General features: G+C 41.2%; 1 protein-coding gene across 2 annotated transcripts in view; it reads left to right on the plus strand.

Annotated features, from left to right (window-relative positions):
- The window catches only part of CNST (consortin, connexin sorting protein), a 112,763-nt gene that overhangs the window by 3,984 nt on the left and 87,398 nt on the right, over window positions 1–21,381 (plus strand). Inside the window, exon 1 of one of the 2 annotated variants that reach the window (XM_045084671.1) lies at window positions 113–505. The exons of the other annotated variant lie outside the window; for it this stretch is intronic. The gene's annotated coding sequence lies outside the window, so the exon portion shown is untranslated. Of the gene's footprint in view, window positions 1–112; window positions 506–21,381 lie in introns of those variants that run through there. 2 annotated transcript variants of the gene reach the window in all.

Genomic DNA, 21,381 nt, shown 5'->3' on the forward strand with positions numbered 1-21,381 from the left:
AGAGAGAGGAGGAAGCAGTCTTCCCGCTGAGCAGAGAGCCCGATGCAGGGCTTGATCCCAGGACCCTGGGATCATGACCTGAGCCGAAGGCAGAGGCCTAACCCACCGAGCCACCCAGGCGCCCCCCAACTGTGTAATTTTTAAGATGTCTTCCTACTCTGAGAGTTTGGAGTAAATCTAGGGGGTAAGTTTAAAACTCCATTTCCTAAGGTGCTGTGATATTCAAACTGAGAAGTTCGTGTGGCAGGAAGAAGGTTCCAAGAAGTCTCTTCCTCTTAGTGTTGACTGTATTCACACTGAGGAGGATGAACAGGTGCATGTTTCCTGAGAGTGGTAAGATGATTCGAATGCTCAGTCATTTCCTGGGCTGTCATTGTTACAGTTATTGAGGTTTTCATGTCAACAGTGTATCAAGGCCTGTGTGAGTCTCTGTTTACTTTACTTGTGGCTGTGAAGAAGGGAGAACTTGAAGACCTACAGGAAGATTGACCTTTACTGTGAACAGGTAGAGTTCCTACTTTTGTAGACTTATTTTCTGAATCAGTTTCAGATGTGGCTTAGAATTTTGTAAATGTGCTCCTCTCTATGATGGCATTGCTTGTCAAAGGAAAGAGAAAATCTTATCAGCCAAATTCAGAAAGAAGGGGTTTAATTTTTGGCACTAAAAGGCTGGGAGCCTGATTACTAGCAAACAATGTGCGTGTGGTGGTTTAGATAAATTTAAAAGGAAATATGGCACTATTTAAAAACAAAAAAAAGATTTTATATATTCGAGAGAGAGAGAGAACTGGGGAGAGAGGGGAGAAGTAGACTCCCCACTAAGCAGGGACCCCAAGGCAAGGCTCAATTCCACGATTGGGGGATCATGACCTGAGGGAAATATATTGCACTTTTTATAGAAAACTAATGACGTGCTGGCTAGGTATGTGCTTTAAGTTGTTTTTGCAATGGGGTGATTGACATGGAACCATCTCTTGTTCAGCTATGTTAAAAGTGAAAGATAGGGCGCCTGGGTGGCTCAGTGGTTAAGCCACTGCCTTCGGCTCAGGTCATGATCTCAGGGTCCTGGGATCGAGTCCCGAATCGTGCTCTCTGCTCAGCGGGGAGCCTGCTTTGCTTCCTCCTCTCTCTCTCTCTGCCTGCCTCTCTGCCTACTTGTGATTTCTCTCTCTGTCAAATAAATAAATAAAAATCTTTAACAAAAAAAAAAAAGTGAAAGATAACTCTATTGGAAAACTAATCCTGAAGCTAACTGATTTCAGTGGGATCAATGGGACCCATCATTATTCCTATCTCGACTTATATATTCTTTTTTAAATTATTTATTTATTTTTTTTCTTTGAAAGATTTTTATTTATTTATTTGATAGAGAGAGATCACAAGTAGGCAGAGAGGCAGGCAGAGAGAAAGGGGGAAGCAGGCTCCCCGCTGAGCAGAGAGCCCGATGTGGGGCTCGATGCCAGGACCCTGAGATCATGACCTGAGCTGAAGGCAGAGGCTTAAACCATTGAGCCACCCAGGCACCCCAATTTTTTTTTTTTAAAGATTTTATTTATTTATTTGACAGAGAGAAATCACAAGTAGTCGGAGAGGCAGGCAGAGAGAGAGAGAGAGGAGGAAGCAGGCTCCCTGCTGAGCAGAGAGCCCCATGCGGGACTCGATCCCAGGACCCTGAGATCATGACCCGAGCCGAAGGCAGCGGCTTAACCCACTGAGCCACCCAGGCGCCCCTAATTTTTTTTTTTTAATTTTATTTATTTACTTGACACAGAGAGAGAGAGAGAGATCACAAGCAGGCAGAGAGACAGGCAGAGAGAGAGGAGAAGCAGGCTCCCTGCCGATCAAAGAGCCCGATATGGGGCTCGATCCCAGGACCCTGAGATCATGACCTAAGCCAAAGGCAGAGGCTTAACCCAGGCACCCCCTTTTTTTTTTTTAATTTTTTTTTTTTAAAGATTTTATTTATTTATTTGACAGAGAGAAATCACAAGTAGGTAGAGAGGCAGGCAGAGAGAGAGAGGAGGAAGCAGGCTCCCTGCCGAGCAGAGAGCCCGATGTAGGGCTCGATCCCAGGACCCTGAGATCATGACCTGAGCCGAAGGCAGCGGCTTAACCACTGAGCCACCCAGGTGCCCCATTTTTTTTAATGTTTTTAAAAAAAAATTTTTTAGAGAGAGCAAGAGCAAGGGGAGGGCCAGAGGGTAAGAGAATCCCAAGCAGGTGCCATGGCCAGCTTGGAGCCAGACATGGGACACCATTTCAGGACCTCAAGATCATGACCTGAACTGAACTCAGAAGTCACGTGCTTAACCAACTGAGCCACCCAGGAGCCCCTAGACTTGTATATCTTGTTAAACTTCCCTAAATACAACTTTATTTGCACTGTTTACATCTACATTGAATATTAAAATTCGGTGGCAAAATTCACCTGAAAGATTTAATATTTAATATAATCTAAGAGAAATGCTCCCTCCCCAACCTTTATGGCATAAAGAAATCTTAAATTATGTGGTCAGCAAACAAAATTCCTTTGTAAAGTCTGGTCATTGTAGATCTGGCATATATTAAAGTATCAGAGATAGACTTGGGGAAGGAGAAGTGATTGGATGGTGCTTGTTTGGTGAGACATACATGTACATTATAGTAGGAGAATGTGGTGTTTTAATTTGTATTTAAATCTAGATGACTGTCCATTGACACCATTTTAATGGAATAAAAAAGATAATGTATTTTGTTCCTACAAATTAGTCTTGGCAATTTTTTAAAAATTAATTTTTAAAATTTATTTTCCACATAATAGTATTCATTGTTTTTGTACCACACCCAGTGCTCCATGCAATCCGTGCCCTCTCTAATACCCACCACCTGGTACCCCAACCTCCCACCCCCCCTCCCCTTCAAAACCCTCAGATTGCTTTTCAGAGTCCATAGTCTCTCATGGTTCACCTCCCCTTCCAATTTCCCTCAACTCCCTTCTCCTCTCCATCTCCCCTTGTCCTCTATGCTATTTGTTATGCTCCACAAATAAGTGAAACCACATGATAATTGACTCTGTCTGCTTGACTTATTTCACTCAGCATAATCTCTTCCAGTCCCGTCCATGTTTGGCAATTTTTTTTTTAAATTTGAGGAAAAGTAATTGAGAGTTTGGCAGTTCTCTATTTTTATTTTTATTTATTTTTTTTTAAAGATTTTTATTTATTTGTGACACAGATATTGAGAGAGGGAACACAACAAGCATAGGGGAGCTGGAGAGGGAGAAGCAGGCTCCCCGCCTAGCAGAAAACCCATATGGGGCTCGATCCCAGGACTCTGGGATCATGACCTGAGCCGAAGGCAGATGCTTAACTGACTGAGCCACCCAGGTGCCCCAGCAGTCCTCAATTTTTTTTTCTCCCAAAGATTTCACTCCTTTGTCAGAGAGAGAGAGAGAGTGAGCACAGGCAGACAGAATGGCAGACAGAGGCAAAGGCAGAAGCAGGCTCCCCACTGAGCAAGGAGCCCAATGTGGGACTCAGTCCCATGACGCCGGCATCATGACCTGAGCCAAAGGCAGCCGCTTAACCAACTGACCAGCAGTTCTCAATTTTTAAAGAAGATCTTAAATGATTGAAATGGCCTCTCTATGGATTTTTTTTTTTAATTGAGAAATTCTACTCACATACTCACTGTGTCTGTGTCTTGCTACTGTTGTGGAGCATTCTCTCTGAGTCCCTGAAGATTCACACAAATACAGGCTCTTTTGTTTATTTAGGAATCATTCCCTTGGGGGAAATTATATTTTCTTTTAACCAGGGAATACTTTTGTTTTTCACACATTTGAAATAATTTATTTGTAATATTTTTAAAGAAGTATATCACTGGTCAATTATACCTCAATAAAAGAAAAAGGAAAATCATGTCTGAACATGATAACGTCATGTAAAACTTTTCTGAATCTTGAAGAATCTTTTCTTCAAACGCTGTTGTGAGATTCTGCTGTCTGAAGTATTTGGAGATAGAAACTTAGTAGTAACACCCTGCTCCTCCCTGCCCTCTCTTAGAACTTCCTCTTTTTCTGTCATCATTAGCCATGTGGAAAGGAAAGATAGTAATGTGTCTGTCAAAATACTGACAAATTAAGTTTATTTTTCTGTTTGACTGTAGGAAGAATGCTGAAGCAGTAAGCAACACTGTTGCCTTTATTGACATTTGGTCTTTTGACATTTTAAATGACAGTACTTAGGCGATTTTAGTAATTAGCAATATTTTCTAATTGTTGTATCTGCTAAATTCTCTTATGAGAATACTTACTCTGTTTTTCCTGGAAGACTGCTACCTAGCTGAATAATTACTGTTTTTTTTCCTCTGTTAAATGCATCTAGAAAATTCAGTGCATTCAGTGGTTGTGGTTTTCTAATTAGAATGAAGGCAAACTAATATTTTAAAGCATCTTTTATACTAGAGACTTTGAAATAATTTCCTTAAAATATGTGAACTTTATGATAAGATACAGAATGCTGTTGTTTGTGAGCATACCACTTACATTTTACTTTTATGCATACATTGCTTTTCTTGCTACTTTTCTTTTTTGCAGGTAATAAAACTGTACAACTATATCTCAAAAACGTTTTTAGAGGAACTGAAAAACATTGCTTAAGATTTTTCAATGAGAACTTTTTTTTTTTTTTAAGATTTTATTTATTTTCTTGACAGGGAGAGAGGGAACACAAGCAGGAGTGGGAGAGGGAGAAGGAGACCCCTTGCTGAACGGGGCCCACTGTGGGGCTCAAACTGGGCTCCATCCCAGGACCCTGGAATCATGACCTGAGCCAAAGGTAGACACTTAATGACTGAGCCACCCCAGGTGCTCCTATGAGCACTTATTTTTGTGAAAATGTATTTTATTTATTGGAAACTAGTGGAGTTATTTCTTTTGTGTCAGATTACTTCCTTCAGTTTTTCTTTTTCCCCTGCTTGTGGAGCATGAAGATGGTTTAGTTAACTCAGGACTTAAAAGGGTTCATACCAAAGTAGTTGTGATTTCCTCCCTCAAGTTCAACTCAGAAAAGAGTGAAAGTTCGTGGAAACTATGCTGATAAGTAAATTATGAAATTTTTCATAATTTTTTTTTCCTGGAAAAGGCTTTATACTCATTTGTGACTTCTTAATCCAAATTCAGTCACCAGGCTTTATTTTCTTCAACACCTTACAAAGTAACCACTTGCTTTTGCTCCAGTAGTTAAAAAAAATGTGTTGTTGTTGTGGAGTTCTTTACCATCCCAGTTAGAGCTATGCCTGTAGCACTGGGAAAGCTATGCAAAGAGCTAAAAGTAGCGACAAGGTCATTTGACTTCCTTATTTAAATCCTATAATACAGGTTTGGTGAATGAGGAGAGAAAAAAATGGTTTCTCTTCTTTGTCTTAGATCTGAACTCCAGCTTAAAAATTGATCTCCTAGGTCTTCTATCCACCAAATCTCATATTTTCACAAGCCAGAGAAAGATGTTTAACATTCACCTAAAGTAAAAGAACATTTAATTTGGGAGATAGTTTTTAATTATACCAAGTGGCCTCTTTTTTAATTATAATTTTGTGGATTTTGATGCCTACTGGCTTTATGTCCTTTTTCAGCTGTTACCTGGGGAAAATGTAGGGATCCCCTAATGAACCCCAACATGGCTTTGACCTTTGCTAAAATGGCTTGCCTTCCCTGACAGCTTCAAAGAGTATATTCCTATGCATGCAAAACATGAGCAAAAATTCTGTTCCAAGAACACTTATGGATTCTTATATTCTAAGAATGTCTGTCTTATAACTGCTATACACTTGTATAGTACTGTGTATTTTGTCTAACCTTTGCTGTAGAGTTTCCATTCTGTTCTAGCTCCTCAGAATATGTGGAAAGATACCCATAATGCCCCCAAACCTATTCTGCCTTACCTCACCTTTTGGTTTCTGTTCTTCTATGGAAAGTTCAAAAGTCAGAACAGGTCATGGTTTATTAGAGACTTGAAGTGGGGGAGGAGTATAAACCCTACTCCTTCCCTCTTTCCTCTCCTGCCTTCTCTATTGCAAAAGTGATCATGCTCCACAGAGAAAATGTAGATAAATTTTAACTTGAGGAAAACATGGTTATTCAAAAATTAGTATTTTGTCTATAGTTGAAGTTAATAAGAAGCTTTAATTTAGAGTCAGAATCCATTGGTCTCTCATGCTACTTAAGATGTCAGATGGATTTGTCAGGAAGAAAGTGAGTACAAGTATATTTTGAGTACACAGACATAGGCTATACTAGAGTGTATTTAGTAGTAGTTCTTTTTATCATATAGTTTTCTTCAGCGACTCTTCACCACTGAAATAAAACATCTTCGGGGAAAATCGTATTCTACCAATAATCTTTTATTGATTTATTTATTTTTCTACCAATAATCTTTTAAAGCACCCTAAAGTATCCTTCTCCAGGACAATTTTTTTTTTCTCTATTGGTTTATCTTTTTAGAATTTGTAACCTAGAGTAAACTGCCTTGCCCTGGCATTCTATCTTTTCCTAAAACCCCATCAAAATACATTCTTTTGAATAACTAAAAGAAAGCATATTCACTTTTTTTTTTAAAGAAGATTTTATTTATCTGGGGGAGAGCAAGCAAGCAAAAGAGCAAGAGCAGGGGAGAAGGGCAGAGGAAGAGGAAGAGGCAGACTCCCCCCTGAGTAGGAAGCCCAATGCGGGACTCGATCCCAGGACGCTGCACTGAAGGTAGACACTTAACCTTAACCAACTGAGCCACCAAAGGCACCCCGAAAGAATATTCACTTTTACACCTGTCTTTTTTCCTGCCTCTCTACCAACTTTCAGTGTGCTCTAGATATAAGTCAACATGTCACTATTAACAAGACAAAAATGCGCAAGTCTGGAGTTCTTGATGTGCTTGAACTGGCTAATGGTGGGAGGGGTGACGGCAGAAAGCAGTTGACAGTACGGAGGAGTAGAAATTGAGGGCCGGAACATGGGATGCTGGGAGTGGCCTGTGGAGATGTTGGGGGCTCATCTGAGGTGCAGAGATTGCTTTGGTGCCAGTAACAATATAAAATTGGTGATACTGGCTGCACTGGCCAGACAGTATGATGTCACCAGAGATCATTGAGACATGAAGAAATACTTATTCCACAAACGTATCAAGTCATTCTTTTTATTGTAAAACACCAAATACTCGTTTTCAGCAGAGAAATCTGCCTTTGATATGCAGGATGGATTGAAAGGGCTATGTGAGGGGGCGCCTGGGTGGCTCAGTGGGTTAAAGCCTCTGCCTTCAGCTCAGGACATGATCCCAGGGTCCTGGGATCGAGCCCCACATTGGGCTCTCTCCTCAGTGGGGAGCCTCCCCCCACCCCACCCCCCGCCCCGCCTGCCTCTCTGCCTGCTCGTGATCTCTGTCTGTCAAATAAATAAATGAAATCTTTAAAAGAAAGAAAGAGGGGTGCCTGGGTGGCTCAGTGGGTTGGGGCCTCTGCCTTTGGCTTAGGTCATGGTCCCGGGGTCCTGCGTTGGAGCCCCACATCCGGGCTCTCTGCTCTGTGGGGAGCCTGCTTCCTCCTCTCTCTCTGCCTGTGTCTCTGGCTACTTGTGGTTTCTCTCTGTCAAATAAATAAATAAAATCTTTTAAAAAAATAAAAGAAAGAAAGGGCCATGTGAGACAGTGAGAGCCTTAATTAAGAGTAAATATGTTGGCCTGAACTCATTTTGAAATTTTCCTAGTAACTTTGGAAATGACAGAATTAATGAGTTTTTACTTCTTGTTCAAAAGCAGAATAGAAACTAAGCTAGAGAACTCCTGTCTTAGGTTTTGTGATTTAAAAATAGTGTTAAAATTGTGTTGGATGGGGCTCCTGGGTGGCTAAGTGGGTTAAGCTGCTGCCTTTGGCTCAGGTCATGATCCCAGGGTCCTGGAATCGAGTCCCGCATCAGGCTCTGCTTCGGCGGGGAGCCTGCTCCCCGCCCCACCCCGGCCTGCCTCTCTGCCTACTGGTGCTCTCTGTCTGTCAAATAAATAAAAATCTTTAAAAAAAATTGTGTTTGGTGCTGTATGGATTATGTTCTTTATCTTAGTTGAGTTCATTACTTAATGTTACTGATAATCCACATGAACCTACACACTACAGTATACAAGTGCATGTACACATTACAACATTCATACACATTTTGGTGAATAATTTTGAAATATAGTGGCTTGTGTATAAATCCAAACCCAGCATTAGGTCCTGTCAGGTTAATGGCTAATGTTTGAGCCCATAGGTGAACCACATTATACTAAATACTGTGAGAAAAACAGTGGAAATCAGTTTTCACCTAAATATTTGATGAAAAATATGCATCTTAAGTATATTTACATAATTTTATTTCTTAATGTCATGAACAGCTGTATGTAGATTTGTTTTAGTTTTCTAGACAGGGAAAGAAAAATACATGAAAAACTTTGTTGTTTAGTATAAGTTATAAAAATTCAGTAAATATTGTATAGAATTTTATTTTTTTATATTATCGAAATTTCAAATGCCACCTTTTTGACTTAGGATTTAGTGAACGCACAGGTATGGATTCTGTAACAGTTGAGATGAGTTCATTTCTAAGATCTGTAACGTTCCTCAGTAGAGGTCTATACTTTGTGCCCTTGAAAAATGGCTTTGAAGGAACTCCTGTTTCTCTAGGTTATTGGCAGATATTTCAGGCAACTCTTTGATGGTTCTAAAATAGAACAAAAAAAGCAATGGCTGTCTTCTGAAATGGTGAATAAACACACATCCCAAAAGGAAGAAAACCCTCAATATATTATATGAGATAATGTGTGTCAAAGTAATTACCTTCCATAGGCTGTAGCATACAGAAAGCACTTAGTAAATGGTGTGTTTTGTTTTAAATTTGCTAAACTTTTGTAATAACCTTGTATTTACTTGTATTATTTTCTTTTTAAAGAGTAGTATTTAGATTAATGGTAGCATTATTAGTGTTTTTTTAAAAATACGTTCTTGATTCTACTTTTTTAAGATTTTATTTATCTTAAAGATTTTTTAAAAATTTATTTGACACAGAGAGAGAGAGAAAACAAGTAGGCAGAGAGGCAGGGAGAGGGGTAAGCAGGCTCCCTGCTGAGCAGAGAACCTGATGCAGGGCTTATTCCCAGGACCCTGAGACTCTGACCTGAGCTGAAGGCAGAGGCTTAACCCATTGAGCCACCCAGGATCCCCAAATTTTATTTATTTTAGAGAGAGAGAACGCACATGAGGTAGAGCCAGGGGGAGGGGCAGAGGGAGAGGGAGTGAGAGGATCTCAAACAGACTCCCCAGTGAGTGTGGAGCCTATGCAGGGCTTCATACCAGAACCCTGATCATGATCTGAGCTGAAACCAAGAGTCAGATACTTAACCGACTGAGCCACTCAGGCACCTAGTGATTCAACTTAAAAAAATTTTTTTTAGTATAAAAATATATCTTTAGGGCACCTGGGTGGCTCAGTGGGTTAAGCCTCTGCCTTCAGCTTAGGTCATGATCTCAGGGTCCTAGGATAGAGCCCCGAGTCAGGCTCTCTGCTCAGCAGGGAGCCTGCTTCCTGCCCCCTCTCTGCCTGCCTCTCTGCCTACTTGTGATCTCTCTGTCTGTCAAATAGAAACAAACAAAAAAAAAGTTAAAACATATCTTTAAATATGCAACATATAGAAAAGTGCCAAAAAGAAAAAAAAAATCACTTGTACTCCCATTGACCAAGAAAAGGAACTGGTAACAGTTTTGTGTATTTACTTTCAGTCTCTGCAGTGTGTGAACACAGTTGAGATCCTGTGATGTGTTTCAGAATCTACTTCGGTCATTGTATCGTAGATTCATAATGTACATATTTTGTGACTTTGTAACACTTGGAGTATAAACGGCTGAGGGAGTTGCTCCTCTGTCATTGAACATTTAGGTTGTTTCCCGTTTGTCACTGACTGCCACAGAGACCTTGCACAAACTATCGAAACACTTTTCCCCTTAGTTTTTGCATGTGTAGATGGGGGAAATGATACTTCATTGGAGTTACAAAGATTAACTGAAGTAATGTGAATGGAATTATGCAGAACAGTTTCTGGAACAAAATAAGACTTTAAAAGGAAGCCTCCACGTCCAGCTTTGTGCATAGAAGATCCCTCCCCCCTTCTTCTTTTTTTTTTGTTTTTTTGTTGATATTCAGAGTGTTTCGTTCCCCATCAATCTTCAGAAATAAAACTACTAGGTCTTAACTGTTTTGATATTCTTGCTACATATTGTGAAGTTGTTTTCTGATACATTGTGCCAATTTACATTCAGACTGAGGGGCCTGTTTCAATGTGTATTTCATTGAACCCTTACCAATACTACATATCTTGTTTTTAAAAATCCATGTACATTTTAGGGTGCCTGGATGGCTCAGTGGGTTAAAGCCTTGGGGTGCCTGGGTGACTCAGTGGGTTAAAGCCTCTGCCTTTGGCTCATGTCATAATCCCAGAGTCCCGGGATCAAGCCCTGTATCGGGCTCTCTGCTCGGCAGACAGCCTGCTTCCTCCACTCTCTCTCTCTGCCTGCTTCTGATCTCTGTCTTTCAAATAAATAAATTAATTTAAAAAAAAGTCTCTGCTCTTGGCTCACATCATGATCCCGGGGTCCTGGGATTGAGCCCTTCATTGGGCTCTGCCCAATGGGGAACCTGCTTCCCTCTCTCTCTCTGCCTGCCTCTCTGCCTACTTGTGATCTCTGTCTGTCAAATAAATAAATAAAAATCTTTAAAAAAAAATCCATGTACATTTTAGAGGTAAATAAGTTGCTCATTGTAGTTAGGGAAGACATTTTATAAAAGACTAGTATGGAATAAAGAGAGATGGGTTGCTGAGAGACTGGTAACAAGGCTTGGGAGTTGGGATTTGGGCTAAAATACAGGCAGTAATGAGTTCAGGAGGCCTCCTGCTACTCCTCTTGCTTTCCCCAGCCAGCCAGTCAGTTTTCTCTAAAAACTCCTGGTCTTTGTACCTGTAATTTTTTTTTTTTAAAGATTTTACTTATTTATTTGACAGACAGAGATCACAAGTAGGCAGAAAGGCAGGCAGAGAGAGAAAGATAAGCAGGCTTCCCGCCAAGCAGAGAGCCGGATGCGGGGCTTGATCCCAGGACCCTGGGATCATGACCTGAGCTGAAGGCAGAGGCTTTAATCCACTGAGCCACCCAGGCGCCCCCTTTGTACCTGTATTGAAGTACCTGTCCTATCCCACCTGTCCTTCTTGTCCATCTATCTAATATTTTGATTCATTCTTAATCTCCTCCATGTCTTTTCATGTCCAGGCGCCTGCCTGGCTAAAACAACAGAGCACAGCAGAGTGTTCTTGGCCGGCAGGCTCACTTGAGGAAGAAAGAAGGTGACTGACCCACCAAGTTTAGTAATTACCAAATTTACCAAACACTAAATCAGTATACCTCCCCAGAGGTGAGTAAAGGAGTCTATCAGGAATGGGGAAGGTTTCTTTACTAACACAACTCTCATTTTTTGTATCAACTATTACATTCCTAGTGATAAAAAAGAAAAAAATTTAACATGTTCAAGGCTTTTTAAAGTTTTTTCTTTCTTTTTTTGAAAGTTTTTTTTAAAGATTTTATTTATTTATTTGAGAGGGAGAGAATGAGAGAGAAAGAGAGCACAAGATGGGGAAAGTCAGAGGGAGAAGCAGACTTCCTGCTCAGCAGGGAGCCCAATGTGGGATTAGAGCCTGATGCCGGACTTGATCCTGGGATCCCCAGGATCATGACCTGAGCTGAAGGCAGTTGCTTAACCAACTGAGCCACCCAGGCACCCTAAGAGATTTTATTTTATTTATTTATTTTTTAAAAATATTTTATTTATTTATTTGACAGGCAGAGATCACAAGTAGGCAGAGAGGTGGGCAGAGAAAGAGGGGGAAGCAGGCTCCCTGCTGATCAGAGAGCCCGATTTGGGGCTCGATTCCAGGACCCTGGCATCAGGATCTGAGCCGAAGGCAGCGGCTTCAACCCACTGAGCCACCCAGGCACCCTAAGAGATTTTATTTTTAACTAATCTCTACACCCAACATAGGGCTTGAACTTACAACTCCAAGGTCAAGAGTTACATGCTGTACCGACTGAGCCAGTCAGGCACCCCTACATGTTTTCTGAGTATAAAAATAATACAACTTACAATTCCATGAAAAGACAAGTAATCCAGTTTAAAAATGGGCAAAGTATCTGAATAGAACTTTCTCCAAAAAAAATATGCACGTGGCCAGTAAACACATGAAAAGATACTCACTAGCCATCAGGGAAATGCAAATAAAAACCACAATGAGATAACTCTTTGTACTTGAGATGAAGAAATTGGAACCCTTACACGTTGCTGGTAGGAATATAAAATGATGTGACAACTGTGAAAAATGTGGTTTCTCAGTAACTTAAACATCAACTTAGCATATGACCCAGCAGTTCCACTTCTAGGTATATACTGAAAAGAATTGAAAACAGGTGTTCAAGAAAGAAAAAGTCTTGTATCCGAATGAATATATCAGTATTACTCACAGTAGCCAAAAAGTAGAAACAGCTCAAATATCTGTCAGCTGAGGAGTGGATAAAATGTGCTATGTTGATACAATGGAATATGTTTTGGCAATAAAAGAAATGAGGTATTGGTAATATGTTGCCACATGGATGTATCTTGAAAACATTATACCAAACAAAATAAGCCAGGCCCAAACCACATACTGTCTGATTCCGTTTATATGAAATATTTAGAATAGGCAAATCCATGGAGACAAAGTAGATTTGTGGTTAAGTGGGTGCCTGGGGTTGGGGGGAGAGGGAGCTGACAGAATGTAAAGTGACCTTTTTTTTTTTTTTTAAAGATTTTTCATTATTTATTCACTTGAAAGACAAGATCACAAGTAGGCAGAGAGGCAGGCAGAGAGAGGAAGGGAAGCAGGCTCCCTGCCAAGCAGAGAGCCTGATTTGGGGCTCGATCCCAGGACCCTGGGATCATGACCTGAGCCGAAGGCAGAGGCTTTAACCCACTGAGCCACCCAGGCACCCCTGTAAAGTGACTCTTACTAGGTGCATGCCTATGAGAGAGTGGGGAGATCCTTTCTGGAGTGATGAGGAAATACTCTAAAATTTCTTGTGACAGAGTTGCACACCTTTGTGAATATACCAAAAACAGTTGAACTGTACATTTTAAATGTGTAAATTATACAGAAATGTGAGTTTTATCTCAACAAGGCTATGATTTTTAAAAACTCAATTGGAAAAAAATGCATGTTTATCACATAAGATGTATAAAATACAGAGAAGTGCAAAGAGGAATAAAGTGAACTTATTAGAATGTTCATTTTGATGAGCTACAAGAAAATAATATGAGCTTATTCAAGGTCATCACAGTTAATACCATTTTCAAGTTGTGACCAGAAATCGAATTTTTACAGAGCAGTGAACATGATATTAAATTGATGCTATTTTGGGACACCTGGGTGGCTCAGTGGGTTAAGCCACTGCCTTCGGCTCTGGTCATGATCCCAAAGTCCTGGGATCGAGTCCCACATGGGCTCCTTGCTCGGCAGGGAGCCTGCTTCTCTCTCTGCCTCTGCCAGCCTCTCTGCCTGCTTGTGTGCTCTCTCTCTCCCTCTCTCTGACAAATAAATAAATGAAATATTTAAAAAAAAATAAATAAATTGATGCTATTTTAATTTTATTGTTTTTTAAATTAATTTTTAAATTTGTTTTGGTTTAATAGTCATATTGGAGTTATAAGCACATAAACATTCTGTTTTAACATATTTGGGATTATAAGTAAAAATAAGATGTCATGTCAGTGCTTAAGGACCATCATAATTATTATTATGTTTTTTAAGTGAAACCATTCAAGAAAAATATGGCATAAAGGGTTACAGTTGAAGGGGCCCATGTTTTTATTGCTGAGCAAATTAAGACTCAGAGAGATGGCTTGCCCAAGCTTTTCAGACAAGCTGTGAACAGGGCTTGGATTAGAATGCAGATTTCACTACTCACAACCCCATGTTATTTCTGCTTTATCACTTTCTTCTTTTCCCCGACTCCCAGTCGCTACTAACAGCTTGTCTTTTACTGTTGTTCCATGTACATGTGCTCTGTCTCCTCAAATAGAATGAGTAGTCCTGAAGATTACACTTCTTAATTCTTTGATTAAAAAAATTCAATCCAGTACACTTGAAAATCTAATCGGCTTTATAACCTGACTCATGAATCAGGCACCACCGCACCTAGCAAGTCGAGGGAAGCTCCGCAGATGGGAAAGGCTTTAAAAAGCAGGACAAGGAGGTCATACACAGAAGAAAGGATTATTGCAGATGAGGTCACCTTTTTGGGGGGACATAAGTCTTGTTTTTTTTTTTTTTTTTTTTACGTAAGGATATTATTAGTGGATTACCTCAAATTCCTTTGGGAGATAGATTGCCTTCTTAGCACTGACCAGAACATTCCTGACGACCAGTTAAGACTGCATTTCTAGGGAGGGTTGGAACTGCAGGCAGGTGAGCTTATGGAGCCCCAGTTTGGCAACTTGGCCAAAGTGAAGCCATTTTGGGCCTGTGATTTTCTTTTTAACCCTTTTTTATCCCGTTCCCTTTTCCCCTTCTGCCTGGCGGTATGTACTTCATAGGCACTCAGTAAACTATGTTCATAAAAGACGTTAACTTTGCCTTTAGGAGGCCATGAAAACATGGTCTTCAGAATTCAGAGGAGCACCAGCATGGAAACATTAGGAAGTCTTGTTCTTTTTTTTAAAGACTTTATTTATTTATCTGATGGAGAGATCACAAGTAGGCAGGGGTGGGGGGAAGCAGGCTCTCCACCAAGCAGAGAGCCCTGTTCGGGGCTTGATCCTGAGATCATGACCGAAACCGAAGGCAGAGGCCTAACCCACTGAGCCACCCAGGTGCCCCTGGAAGTCCTGTTCTAACAAGAAACAAAGTAACTTTTTTACTTCAAAAAGCTTAAACGATTGATTTTGGTTTTTACCTTTTTAGAAAATAGCCTGCCCTCTCTCTTTTTTAGTGGGACACTGCCAAGTTAATGCCTTCTCTGAAGGTTGCTGAAGTGGACCTTGTCCTTTCAGTAGAGAGAAAAGCATGTCCTGAGGAAATAATTAAGGTGCAAATGTTTTTGTGGTTAAAACCTTTTCAAAATTGGCAGTTCATACGAAATAAAGGCTTAAGTAGCACAAGGAAATCCTGCCGCACTGTTCTTGTGACTTTGTAGTTTCTCTCCCACCACAGTCCTTCTTTCTGTCTCGTGCTCTTATCTCCTCTGCTAATTCTTTCTGTAGACCCTCTGACCCTTCTTCGGGTCATTTTTAAACTAACTGTGGGGTCAGGTTATTTCCAAACTCCGTAGTCTCGGTGATATCCTGTACTTCATCCACTATATATTTTTTTAAGATTTATTTATTTATTTGACAGAGAGAGATTACAAGTAGGCAGAGAGGCAGGCTGAGAAGGAGGGGGAAGCAGGCTCCCTGCTGAGCAGAGATCCTGATGCGGGCCTTGGTCCCAGGACCCCAGATCATGACCTGAGCAGAAGGCGGAGGCTTACCCCACTGAGCCACCCAGGCGCCCCTCCACCCACTACTTTATCCTCATTATGCAAATCCTCATATGCATATCTCCTCTTCGACTTGGATCTCTGAGGTTACTTTTATTATTTTGTGGTCTTTTACCTTTAAAATTTCAGGACAGTCCTATTAATAAAATGATGTCTTAATTTCAGTCTGGCCAGTCATGATTCTTCTTGGAACCAGTTTTATTCCATTTGTTGCAAAGATTTTCTTTCTTTCTTTTCTTTTTTTTTTTTTTTTAAAGATTTTATTTATTTATTTGCCAGAGAGAGAGAGTGAGCGCGCACAGGCAGGCAGAGTGGCAGCAGAGGCAGAGGGAGAGGGAGAAGCAGGCTCCCCGCTGAGCAAGGAGCCTGATGTGGGCCATCCCAGGACGCTGGGATCATGACCTGAGCCGAAGGCAGCTGCTTAACCAACTGAGCCACCCAGGCGTCCCCTGTTTCAAAGATTTTCATGTTGCCATTTATTTATCTATCTAAGGTTTTTTTTTTTTTTTTTTTTTTTTTTTTTTTTTCATTTATCTGACAGAAAGAGACAGTGAGAGAGGGAACACAAGCCGGGGGAGTGGGAGAGGGAGAAGCGGGCTTCCCGCCGAGCAGGGAGCCCGCCGCGGGTCTCAATCCCAGGTCCCTGGGACCATTACCTGAGACAAAGGTAGCCCCTCATTTTGCCTTTTAAGTGGGCAGGGAATGCTCTTTATGTTTTTTCCCTCATAGAAAGCCAGTCAAGAGTGTGAGAAGGTGAACCTTTCTAGTAAAATTGTAGTTGAAGAGGAAAAAAATAGACAAGCTTTAAAATAAATTTGATGTTGGTCTGGTTCCATCTGTCTCATTTCTATCTTCAGAAAAAAATTAACAGTTCTTCTGTGTTTTCTTTGAATATTTAACCTTTCTTCTTTAATTTGCATAACATAAGCAGCAAGGGTTTATAATTACAGGCTTACAACTTTTCTAGGTCAGAAAGTACAGTAGGCCCCTTTAATTTTGTTGCCTTTTGTTGCTGCTGTTTTTACTAATTCATGCTTCCTTTTAGGAATTTGCTGACTTGTTCTTATCATATTTCATCCTTCAGAGACAAAAATACTCTCTGTTTGGAGTTTCTCCTCCATGTCTGTTTCCTACCAGATAATATTTCTGGGTTTTTTTGTTGTTAAATAGATTCTAAACATCATCTGAAGTGATGTGAGCATTTTTTTCCTTAGGTAAGAGGTAGTAAAAGAGAGACATTAGTATTTTGGTCCAGCAGAGCAAGGGTTTACAAACACCTGTGGGGCACCTCAGTCTCTGTGGAGGGCACAAGAAGTAACACATTCTCTTGCTTCAGACCCTTGAATTCCACTCGGGGAATAATCTTCATGCATGAAATAACTCATGGAAAATCCTGAAGCAATAAGTAAGCCAACACAAGACCGTATCTACTAGATACTTTTTCAACTACAGTGCTTATTTCATTTAAATAAGTTTTTGAAGATGCGTATGTAGAATATTTGTCACCGAGTATCTCAAACTACCTCGGGACTTTTCTCAGGCCAGATAATAAAGACTCACAATTTCCTCTCCTCCTGACTTGTCTCAAGGCTTCATCCTCAGCGCCTTGCTCCGATTCCACCATCTGCATAGCCCTGGGAGGCCTCACGCACTCTTGAGCGCCTTAGCCTAGGTTCGAGCCCGAATTCCCACTGCTGTTCGGCTTCGGATGAGTTGTTTAACCTATTCATGCCTGGGTTTGTTCCCCATAAGCTGGAGGCATTAATAGTGACTGCCCAACAGAAGCATCGTGAGGATGCGAGGTAATGTACGCGTGAGGCAGGGTGAGCCCCGAGCAAACGTCTGTATTTATTCTCCTGCTCTGTTACAGTGCTGACTGCTGACAGCAAACATTCTGGGATGTCATGTATTTGAACCTAAAGATTTTTTTTTAGTCTTGTGGGGGTTTTTTAAGTCTGCTCTAGAATATCTGTTTTGTTGTTGTTGTTGTTTTTTAAAGATTTTATTTATTCATTTGACAGAGACACAGCGAGAGAAGGAACACAAGCAGGGGGAGTGGGAGAGGGAAAAGCAGGCTTCCTGCCGGACAGGGAGCCGGATGTGGGACTCAATCCTAGGACCCTGGGATCATGACCTGAGCCAAAGGCAGACGCTTAACCAACTGAGCCACCAGGGCGCCCCTATAACATCTGTTTTAACAAAAAATAGCATCTGCCTTTCTTTCCACCCCTGATTTTGGGAGTGGATTGGTGTTACCAGAAAGAGCACATTTATCATCCTTTGACTTTGCAGAGCCTCAGTCAGCTTTTATTCTTTCCTCTTTCTTCTTCCTATTAAATATTCATCAATCATGTCTTGCTGCCTACCAGGTCTTGCATGTGTGCTCTCCGCTAGCTTGTAGGTTCTTCTCAGAGGGGTTCTGTCCTGTTGGTGATGGTGACAATTAAAACAATTACTGAACATGATGGCATGTGTCTTGCTGTCCCTAAAAAATTCATTTGCACAAGAAGTCAACAAGACAGGCATTTTAATACTGCAGTTAGAGTATAAAGAATGACTGAAAGTGCCATTCAGCATTTTATCTGCTCTTAGTAATCTGCCAATATTTGATGATTCTCAGGCTTTCCCAAAACAGACACATGCTGAAGGAGAATGTGTTCATTCAGCAGACAGCCCTATAAACTAGAGCCAGTTGCTTAGTCTTTGTTTCCTCATCTATAACAGGAGAAAAATAGTAAAGTTTCTATGAGAATGAAGTGAAATAAGGTGTAAAGTGTGAACACAGTACCTAGTATTCATTAAATGTTCAATAAATATTACATATTATCAAGAGTTCTTTGAGGAGGATAGGGTGGAGGCAGCTATCAAATGGTCTTGATTTTCCTTTTTTTTTTTTTAAGTGGTCTCCACCCACAGCATGGAGCTGAACGTGGGGCTTGAAGTCATGACCCTGAGATTAAGACCTGAGCTGAAATCAAGTTGGATGCTTAGCTGACTGAGCCACCCAGGTGCCCGCAGTGGGTTTGAGCTTTAACTGTCACATGGGGATGGAAAAGGAATCTGTCGAGACTGAGCCAAGGAACCCAAGTAGGGCATTGGTGCTGAGAGCTCCACATACAGCCAGGACCCTTGATGGACGGGGGGGGGGGGGGGGGGGGGGGGGGGGGGGGGTAGTAATAGTAATCTGCCTGATAGGAAAGGGGGAAGTTACTCTGTTTCTGCCTTGACATTATACTGAAGGGAGCAATTTCCCTGAGACATTGTAACCATAAGTCTATTAACCCTGAGGTTTCAGTTTCGTATGAGTGCTTTCATCAGCTGAGAATTAATATAAAAACTGGCCCTAGGGGCGCCAGGGTGGCTCAGTGGGTTAAAGTCTCTGCCTTCGGCTCAGGTCATGATCTCAGGGTCCTGGGATTGAGCCCACATCGGGCCCTCTGCTCAATGGGGAGCCTGCTTCCCTCCTCTCTCTGTCTGCCTCTCTGCCTACTTGTGATCTCTCTCTCTGTCAAATAAAGAAAAAAAAAAGTTCCTTTAAAAACAAAACAAAACCAAACAAAAAAAAACCTGGCCCTGGCTGGTAACGCAACCTGGGAGGCCTGGAAAAAGCAAAAGCAGAGTCTGGAACGAGTGATCCTAAATCCGCCTACATGAAACTCCCACCCATGAAGCCCCTCACTGCAGAGGCGCAGAATTAAAAAATTACAAAAAATTGTGAAATCTCAAAATTTAAAATAATCCACCAAGGGTAAGAGTCGACAGAAACAACAGCACATTTAGATTCCCCAAAATTTAAAAGAATGAACATTTTTTCTTTTTTTAAGATTTTTATTTATTTGACAGAGAGAGACTACAAGTAGGGGGAGCAGCAGGCAGAGGGAGAGGGAGAAGCAGGCTCCCCACTGAGTAGTGAACCCGATGTGGGGCTTGATCCCAGGACTCTGGGATCATGACCTGAGCAGAAGGCAGTTGCTTGACCAACTGAGCCACCCAGGTGCCCAAGAATGAGCATTTTCTGACTTTAAAAATGTGGGATAAGAAACATGGAAAAAGATTGTATGAAAAAATTAAAGACATTTTAGGTAGTACTCTATGTGCCTTCTGGAACTAAAAGATAGTCACAGAAATAAGCTGAATAGACAAATTAAGTATTAAATTATACACAGGTAAAGAAAGAAATACTTCCACTGGATATTGTGAGTATTCTTTTAAAGATTTATTTGTTTGAGAGAGTGAGAGTGGGGAGGGGCAAAGCGAGAGTTAGAAGCAGACTCCCTACTGAGAAGGAACCCAACGAGGGGCTCAGTCCCAGGACCGTGGGATCACAACCTGAGCTGAAATCAAGACTCTCTCGCTCAACCAATTAAGCCTCCCAGTCGTTCCAGGATGTTGTGACTTTTGATTATGAATTCAAGCCCCTGATTACAGCACAAAAATCTAAAGAGAAATTACAAAAGAGGTTGACTGATGTAGTTGATATAGGAAGAAAACCTAATTAATGTACATCCAACAGAAGTTAGAGGAGAAGAGTAACATTAGTGGGGCAGAGGTTATCTTTAAGGATATACTGCTGGTTTACCAAAATTCATAAAACACGATCTCTCAGATTTGGAAATCACAAAGAGTCCTAAGCAGAGTAAATACAACTGGATTTCCATGTAGAACAGGATTTTATGATTGCTTCTACACCCAGCGGCTATTTTCCAGAGCGGTCTTAATGTATCTTTATGGATGGCCTTAGTAGTCTCCCATACATCACCTCATCTCATTCTTACAACAAAGAAATCAAGGCTCCTACAGCTGAACTAATTTGGGGACAGTTACCCAGCTAATAAGTACAGGCTCCTGTTTTCAAATGGAAGAGGGAACAAGTCCAAAATCAGAACATCGCTTCATTTTGTTCCATTCTGCCTCTAGTGTTCGCTTCATGCTTTGAGGTGGAACTTCTGGAACTTAGGAATGATGGGGAATTATATTCTTGAATACAGTAATAAACTGTACTGAGTTTCTACATTTTTTTATTTTTTATTTTTTATAAACCTATATTTTTATCCCCAGGGGTACAGGTCTGTGAATCGCCAGGTTTGAGTTTCTACATTTTTAATTAAGATTTAACATTAGCAGTTGCCTGTTTAGTGATGCTTTCCTTGCATTAAAACAACATGAAACAAAACAAAACCACTTTGGGGTGCCTGGGTGGCTCAGTAGGTTAAGCCTCTGCCTTCAGCTCAGGTTGTGATCTCAGGGTCCTGGGAGCCAGCCCCACATCGGGCTCTCTGCTAAGCAAGGGGCCTGCTTCCCCCCCACCCTCTGCCTGCCTCTCCACCTACTTTTGATCTCTCTCTCTCTCTCTGTCAAATAAATAAATAAAATCTTAAAAGAAAACAACAAAAAAAAAACCCAATCAGTCAGGGGTGTCTAGGTGGTACCCTCAGTTGAGCTGCCACTCTTGGTTTTGGTTGAGGTCATGATCTCAGGGTTGTGAGATCCAGCCCTGTTTTGGAGTCCGTGCTGGGTGGAGAGTCTGTTTCTCCCTCTGACTGTATCCCTCCCCCACCAGCTCGTGTGCGCTCTCTCAAATAGATAGATAAAATCTTAAAAACAAAACAACCATCTTCTTCTTCTTCTTCTTCTTCTTCTTCTTCTTCTTCTTCTTCTTTTTTTTTGACAGAGAGATCACAAGTAGGCAGAGAGGCAGGCAGAGAGAGAGGAAGAAGCAGGCTTCCCCGGTGAGCAGAGAGGCCAATGCGGGGCTCTATCCTAGGACTCTGA

This window comes from Mustela putorius, unplaced genomic scaffold (genome assembly GCF_011764305.1).
Source record: "Mustela putorius furo isolate JIRA1106 unplaced genomic scaffold, ASM1176430v1.1 tig00000785_pilon_pilon_pilon, whole genome shotgun sequence".
In the NCBI taxonomy this organism is placed as follows: Eukaryota; Metazoa; Chordata; class Mammalia; order Carnivora; family Mustelidae; genus Mustela; species Mustela putorius.